Raw genomic sequence first — 8651 nt, 5'->3', positions numbered from 1 at the left:
CCCGGGCGGGGTGGTCTCATCGCTTCAGCTGTGCTGGAAGGCACCAGCATGGAAGGAATACCTCATCATCTACCGCTGCCGCAGTGGGCCAGCTTCCAAGAAACACGGCCAGGGATCCCGACAGCTCAAGTAAGCGCAGAGGACAGCTGGCCGCAAGGCACGCCTCCTCCACTGCCCTCGCATGCTTTCAGCATGATTGCATCAATTATTGAGCGACACCCACTATTCATCGGGGAACTGTACAGTTTCCTCGCCCAATTCGCGCCCCTACCGCCATCCCCTAACGGCACGCAACCTCAACAAAGTAACAGACAAGAAGAACAACCGTCGCGCGGTGGCAATAGACAAAGCAGTAAAACAGCTCACACCCAGTCAGGAGCCGCAACGCCGAGCAACACCGGGAGGTGCCCAGAGACGCAGTATGGTGACACGCCGGTGCAAGATTGCGGCGTGCCACCCCGAGAATTCGAACGGGCGCAGATCGGAGAGATTAATCGAAACCTGGCGCGCGTGCCACTGACGCCGTCGGCGACGATGGACGCCGACGACACCGAGTGGCCGGTTCTGTCGCCGGGAAGGAAACGCCGACGTGGTTTCGAGACATCGGGCCACTCCAAACAAGTGGAGCTCGTGCAGCTCGCGCAACCACCAACGCAAACTGTCGTTTTGCGATCGGTCGGCAAAAAAGAAGTTGGCGCCTACACTGGAAAAGAGATCAAGGAGGCCATCGAACGCGCCGGCATTCAGACAACGGATCAGTACACCATCCGACGAAATGAAAAGGCCAACGCTATCAGCATCATGACAAAGGATCCTCTCTGCCTGGACAAACTCCTTAAGGTAACAGAGATTCGCAAAGGAGATGAGGTGCACCCGCTGCAGCCATACAAGGCCCTCTCCGGAAATCAGTGCCGAGGTATCATCTACTTGAAAGGAGAGGGAAACGACGTCGCCCCGGAATCGCTTGCAACGGACATTTGCAGCAGGACCAACACCATCGTGGCAGCCAGGCCCCTCGAACGCAAAGGAAACACCATCTTGGTAACGTTCGAGGGCAGGACCCTCCCTAGGAAAGTAAGCTACATGAATGAGGTCCTGAACGTAAACGAATACCGTCCGCGACCGTTGGTATGCTTCCAATGCCATGGACTCGGGCATAAGAAAGACGTCTGCCCGAAGAACATCACACGCTGTGGCTCGGGCGGATCCGTCCACGACGGCATGGAAGAGTGTTCGCAAACCCCTAAATGCATCAATTGTGGTGGAGCCCATCTGGGGACCAGCAACGACTGTCCGAAGAGGGCTATCCCACCCCGGAAGCCTGCTAAGCGGACAGAGGCCTCACAACAGCGGGGCCAGGAGCCCGAGTCCAATGGAGCCGCGTCGACGCAACAGAACACCGGAATGTCCTACGCGGCAGCGGCAATGAGAACTCAACAGCCCACCGTCATACCGGCGTTTATGTCCCAAGAGTCGGAGGCGTTAAAGTACAATGTCCGATCCCTCAGCGAGAGGCTTACGCAAGTGGAGACGCAGCTGGCCGGTATCACACAGGCGCTAAATAAGATTTTACAGACACTTAATGTTACATGCTAAACCAGCAAACGCTCTCAAGAACACTTGGGGGGTCACACCCTCACGGAAACATAACAAGCACTCTAACCCAATACCATGGATCCTTCAGTGGAACTGCGGCGGGTTGCAGCAGAAACTCCCCGAGCTCAAAGTTCGGCTACTGGAACTTAAAGATCGCGCCCCCGATGTTATTCTCCTCCAAGAGGCTAACGTTGGCAAACTTAAGATACGGGGATATAACACGTACATACACCCTAGCATTCAAAGAAAGTATAATAACTACGGTGTCGTGGCTACTTTAATAAAGAAAAAACATCCACAAACAGAAATAGATTCCGAGCTGGCGTGTTCAGACGAGCGAGAAGTCGTCTCTACACAGATCAAGCTCGGAGACACTATAATTGACATACACAACACTTACAGTAGGCCAACTGTGGGTCCGAATGACGCCGACTGGATTGACCGTCTTGTGGTCCGGGGAAGGCATACTATCCTGGCGGGGGACTTTAACGCCCGACATACGGCCTGGGGGTACCCGGACAAGAACGCTCGGGGAAAGAACATAAAGAAAGCCTGCGTAGGAGCACATCTCCAGCTCTGCAACAACCCTGAAACGCCCACTCGACTGGCGCAGTCCACCAACCAGAATGACACGTCTCCCGATCTGACGTGGGTCTCCCCAAGATTGCGGGTTCAATGGCACGTGCAGTCGGATCCCATGGGCAGCGATCACCTGCCCATCGTCATCAAACTTCACATCAGCACCACTCCGAGACGGCGGACAACCTTTACCAAGTGGGACACCTACCGCGCCGCAATGAGCCGCCGGGACGGTGTGCCTTTCGCGGAGCGCATCCAGTCCGCACTCAAAGAAGCCCGCACAGAGTACCAGGTGAAGGAAGACACGCCAACACCCGACCTCCACTTGGTCAAGCTATGGGACAAACGCCTCGCGGTTCTTGTCCGGTACCGGGCCAGGAGATCCCTCGGGAACAAAATTCGTTTGAACCACGCCACAGCCAAGGCAAAGAAATACACCATCGAGCTTTGCCGCACCACCTGGAAGGGGCTGTGCAACTCCTTCAACGACAAGACGGGCTACGCTAAAGTGTGGAGCGCCTACAGGGGAATGGCCGGAAAAACCAAAACCCGCAACACGGGGAGCAACCTTGCTCTCCGTCTCAACATCACGGAGGAACAACTGGCGGAAGAAGCTGGGGAACACTTCTTTCCTCAGCAGCCAATACCACCACCGCCCGAAATCTACAACCGGATGCCTATCCTGCAAGAACAACCGGCGGATGCACCGTTCACCTTGGCAGAACTCATCGACGCACTCAGCTCGGCGAGGGCGAAATCGGCACCTGGCCCAGATCAAGTCACCATAACAGCGCTCCGGAACCTTCCAAGTGGGGCTATGAAAGAACTCCTCGACACCTTCAACAAGGTCTGGATGGAAGGCGAACTATCAGCAGAATGGAAAAGATCAACAGTTATTCCCATCCCCAAGCCCGGCAAGACCCCAGATGCCATAGCCAACCTCAGACCCATATCCCTGACATCCAACCTATGCAAGGTTCTGGAGCGCATGGTCACTGCCCGCCTGCAATGGATCCTTGAGACTACGGGGGCCCTTCACCCCATGCAGACGGGCTTTCGACCGCACATGTCAACGCAGGACAGTCTGCTTATGATCTACCACGACCTCTACGAACGCCGCCTTTCCAAAAGTCAGCCTCGAACGCTCGTCACCATCGACTTGCGGAAAGCATTCGACTCCGTCCCGCACTCCACCTTGGTCGCTGCTGCTCAGAGGCGAGGCATACAGGGCCGCCCCTTAAACTTCATCAAGACCTTCCTTCAAGAACGCACATACCAGGTCTCAATTGGTAACACGAAAGGACGTTGGAGGCCCAACAACATCGGCGTACCTCAGGGGGCGGTCTTGTCACCGCTTCTCTTCAACCTCGCCATGACCGACCTCGCTCAAGCCCTGGAGGCCGTCCCGCAGGTCTGCTATACCATCTATGCGGACGATGTCACCTTGTGGACAACGACTGGAAATGCGACCGACCAGCAGCGCCACATGCAAAGTGCCCTGGACATAGTCACCACGTTCACCTGCAACTCCGGATTCGAACTTTCCAAAGACAAGACATTGTATATGGTCATCCCCGCCAAACGCAGGAGTTCCAGCACCGACATCCAGCTTTGCGTAGAAGGTACCCCCATCACACCAACAGATAATATCAAGGTTCTGGGCGTCCCCTTTAATAAGAACAGAAAGGCATACACGTGGATTACGCAAGTCAAGAAACATTGGAAGGACGGCCTGAACCTCCTCAGAGCAATTACCAGCAAAGCTTGGGGAGCTCAAGAGGACCTACTACGCCATCTCGTGCGCACGCTCCTTGTCTCCAAGGTGGTGTACGGCCTGAACTTCCTCCGCCTCACCCGGAAGCAAGAGGCCACACTCGTCACCATGAATCGAGCGGCGATGAGGATCGTCACGGGTCTCCCTCGCTTCACGCGGGTGGAGCAGCTCGAGTGCGTCGCGCAAATGAACACCATCCGAGATATTGCGGGCGAAATGCGCATCAGCCAAGCCCAGCGCCTGTCGCGGACCCCACAAGGAAGAATTATCCTAACCAAGAGTGGGCGCGCCCGTCTCATCGAAGGACCACTGATGCCGACACCTCCGCCTCCGTGGGAGACGGAGGCGGTCGTCGTTGCCAAACCAATACCCAGAAACCAAGGGCACAACGCTCCGGGACGGCGAGTCACCCAGGCCTCTATCCATTTGGCTGAGGTCGGCGGGCTGGAAGGGCATGTAGAAGTGTTCTACACCGACGCGGCGCGCTCAGAGACCGGCCGCACGGCCATCGCCTGGCACTCCCCCACAAGACACGACACGCAGCAGCAGCTTACAGAAACCACCCGGAGCGTCTGCTCCGCGGAACTACGGGCGATCCTCATGGCGGTGAGGGCGGCCACTCAAAAGCGAACCAACGTCACGGAAACGCGAATTTACACGGATTCTCAAGAGGCGATCCGAGAATTACGCCGGACTGACACATGCAACCCTACTATTGCGGAAATTCGAGCAATGGTGCGCCAGGCGAAGGCGCATCAAACCATCAGCGTTACGTGGCTCCCAGGCCACGAAGGCATCCCGGGGAACGAGCGGGCGAATGGGGCCGCGAGGGCAGCGCTACAAGCAAGATCGCTCTCACAAGGCCCGGTTCCCTCGTCTGTTCAGCGGGATGTGCCCCAGGACGACTTCGATCTCTCGGAGGTGAAGCGCACAGAGAAAACCGCACGCAAGGCGCGCCTCGCCGCGCTTCTACCGCCCAACCCTCATCCGATCCCGCGCGGCTTTCCACGGTGGGAGCGGGTGGCACTAAACCGGCTACAAACAAGAACTATGATGACACCAGTATGGCTGGCAAGGTTACACCACCCAGCGGATCCACAAGACATCGGCCCCGATCCAAACTGCACACAGTGCGGCGTCTCGGCCACCTGCTCCCATCTTGTGTGGGAGTGTGCTGGATACGCGCAAGCGCGGGAGGCCGCGATCTACGACCTCCCAGGAACCTTGCGCCCCCGCTCCTTTTTGGAGTGGACTCATCCGAACACTACCGTGAACGCGGAACAGAAACTCATTTATGCATCACTCATCGACTTCCTCCGATCCTCCGGGGTCGGTAGGTTCATCTAATCATCATCACCCATCACTTCCTCCCCCCTCCCCCCCGCCCCCTCCCTTATCCCCCTGCCTACCTTGAGGCCCTCCAGCCAGAAGGCAGATATTCAATAAACGTATTAACCAACCAACCGTAAGGGATTTGGCCCCCGGATACCAAGCCTTGGACATCTCCCTGCCTCTGGAGGCCAACCTGTACGTCCGACCCACTTCGGCTGTGGAGTCTTCCGCCCGCTAACTCGCAAACTTGGGACCCCTTACGGCTGTGGAGGAGCTCGGCTCGCCCGCCTTCGTGTGGATCCTTGTTTGTCGAGTTCGGCTGTGGTCGGGGCACCCGCTGAAAGTGCGGTCTCGGTGGACGGCAGGGGAAGTCGCCAGAGGTTAGGATTATTCCCCCCAACATTTATTGACGAATTGTGCATATCTGTTGTAAAAGATTTTATATCCTATCTCTTAAATAAAAAGTTGTATTTGTTAATAATATCAGCATCTTTAATCAACGGAGAAAAGAAGAGAAGTTCTTAATTTCTTCGTGACAATATATATGCCTTTCCAGTGCTCAAAACTAGAACGAAAGTCTGTTTTGCCCCTGTGTTTGGAACGACTTCCCAATAACGCATTTCACTGGTACAAATGGAATGCACGACTATACTGTCACATTCATAAACGTGCAAATAATATGCTGCAATTATATTTCACTATAATTCATTAGTTACAAATAAGTTTAACAAGTATAGTTTGTACGTAGGAAGAAATACCTTATCATGCATCAACACTTAAATACCTTATTCGGCTGGCTGCTTGCTCTTCATTGAACGACTTTTCTTCTTGTTATATGGAATTGTGAGATTTGTTTAAAAAGTTTGTTAAAATATTAGGTATATTCACAACTAACTGAAAAAAAAAAGAACGTCGTCTTGTTAATGTGTTTTAAAGCTCGACGAGTTCCTTGTTCCAGTTGCGTCAATGTAAAATATAAGGCTGGCGTTCTCATCGGCATCTTTCATTTCTTCGTATTATGTAGCACAAGGCCAGGCTCGATCCTTCGCAACAGCCAAGACACCGTTCGATATGATACAAATGTTAGACAGCATCTTAAGAAAAGAACGAAAAAAGGAATCGTAACTACACCTACACGACAAGCTACTCAAGTGGGTCAATGAATCTCAAGATATTCCATGCGGCAAACGCGAGAAATCTGTCGTGGAATGCCCGTCTTTCAGTTCACGGAGCATAAGAAGATGTTCTCCTGATTAAGAACTGTGATTTGGTGACGATCACTCAACTAGCAACTCGGTGGCAACACTTATTACGTTTCCTACCCACAGAAAAAAAGAAGAAAAAAGAAACACTCATTTTGCATTACGAGTTATTATGCCCCGCCATTTTGAAACTATTCATATTCGCTTCCAAAAAGTCAGAGTCTAACACCGGTAAAACCGCAGTGAGAAGCAAAAACAAATCATAGCATCGATATGAGATCGATCCCCTCGTTCATCACACCGCCTGCCAGTTCAGCTCTCCTCGCTCGGCAGGAGAGGAAAATCTGCTTTCCATTGGTACTACTTTTCTTTTTCCGTCTCATACGTCGCCGAGCGCACAGCCGTCTCTCGGCCGGCGACGACACTGGGGGGGATGAGAAGCGCGAGCTAATGAATCACGCCAACAACCGACGCCGCACGGAGAAGTAGTCCTCGAACCAGCACGGCGGCGGCCCCCGGCAACCAACCGCGATGCGGAGGAGAAAAAAAAAAAAAAAGAGCCTGTATATATATATACGTCGACGCCGTTCGCAAGAACGTCTCGGCAAGCGGGAGGGAACTTTTATTATTCTTCGCTTAGTCGAAGATGTCCTCGGGCGCGCGAAGAAACAGCGGAGCCGTCTCCGCCGAGACCGCGAAAAAAACAAAAGGCGTGGGTGCTGAAACTATAGACTCCTCTTGGCGAGATGGATGAGCGCGCGAGCGAACCGACGGCTGCGCGGGAGAAAAGGGAGAACCGAAACACGAGAGAGAAGAAAAAAAGGGGGGGGGGGGGGGGGGGGGGGAGGCAAAAACGAAAGTTTAGGGAAAAGAAGCGCCTACGCTGCACGTGCGCGAACAGGCCGTTCAGAGACCGCAACCCGCATTCCTTGCCTCTTCTTCTTCTTTTTTTTTTTTTTTTTTTTTGCGTTTGCGGTTGTGTTGCCGTGTCTGCCTTCTTTTTTTTTTTGGCAAAGTTACGGGATTTTATGCTACTTTTTGTCTAAAAATAGACCGCAGCCGACGCTACGAGCCAATCCCACGCCTTGTGAGTATTACATGACCTTCAATCGGGGCGCGATCACTCACAATGGATTGGCCGGGAATCGGATGTGAGCGAACCTGCCGCCGTATCTTTCTGTTCTAGCAGCTAGGTGCCGTCGATATCGTTCGAGTCGCCGGAAGGCCACGTGGCTTTTCGTCCGGTTCATGATTCGAGTCGACGGGCAGTAAGTAGCCTTGTCGTAAACTGAGACGAAGAATACAGCGCGAAACACATGTACGACGAAAGCGTGCGATCCGACGTCCGACCGCGCAATACGGCGGTCGGAGGCGAGGGTTTTCAACGCTCTCCGATGCTACGAAAACCCTCTCCCCCCAAGGTCGTTCCGGCAGTCCGCACGTCGGATCGGAAGGTTTCGTCGTACATGTGTTTCGCGCTTCATTTGACAGCTGCATCTAGTTCGACGGACCGAGGTTTTTGAGTTTTTTTAGTTGCACTGGGTGGCCATGTGGGGAGCGGAACTGGTCCCCTCGGGTTGGTATATGCGACGCAGGAGTCTCAAGTTACTAGTTGTTGCTTTAAGCCGCGGGGTCACGCCGCTTACATATTTACGAAAGACAGTCTGCTAGACATCAGCCATCGCGATGTCCACCATGGTTCGAGTGCCGCGTGACAAGTTTCTGCTTCAACTCGTTGCCACGCGGCATTCGAAGCACGAATCTCGTGGTGACTCGCGTTCGAATCTGTTTCTTCGATATACAAAAAGTGTGATCCCGGCTTCACGGAAAGGGAAGCCTCAACCTAGGCAATCACTAGAAATTCGCCGGGGGTTTCCAGACGCAAATTAGTCTCCGCAGCTTATCAGACAACCAGCTGTTTTGTAGTGCTAATTATGCATGCCACACATTCCTGTTGGTTAGCTGTATTTTTTTTTACTTTTTTGTGAATGTTTTATTTTTTTATTCGTTTGGGGAAACTTCCACACCTACACACAGTTAACAAACAAGCAGTTGTTTACTCACACCAAATGTGGGCACTGCGCGTCATAAACCAGACTGGCATTAGATGAAGCATCTGCGCATGCGCAGTGCCGACAGCAGCTCCACGGCAGTTGCGCGACGTCATA

This window comes from Ixodes scapularis, unplaced genomic scaffold, assembly GCF_016920785.2.
Source record: "Ixodes scapularis isolate PalLabHiFi unplaced genomic scaffold, ASM1692078v2 PGA_scaffold5__190_contigs__length_132052651, whole genome shotgun sequence".
In the NCBI taxonomy this organism is placed as follows: Eukaryota; Metazoa; Arthropoda; class Arachnida; order Ixodida; family Ixodidae; genus Ixodes; species Ixodes scapularis.
The sequence above is the reverse complement of the archived record's forward strand: the minus strand, read 5'-3'. Positions refer to the sequence as shown.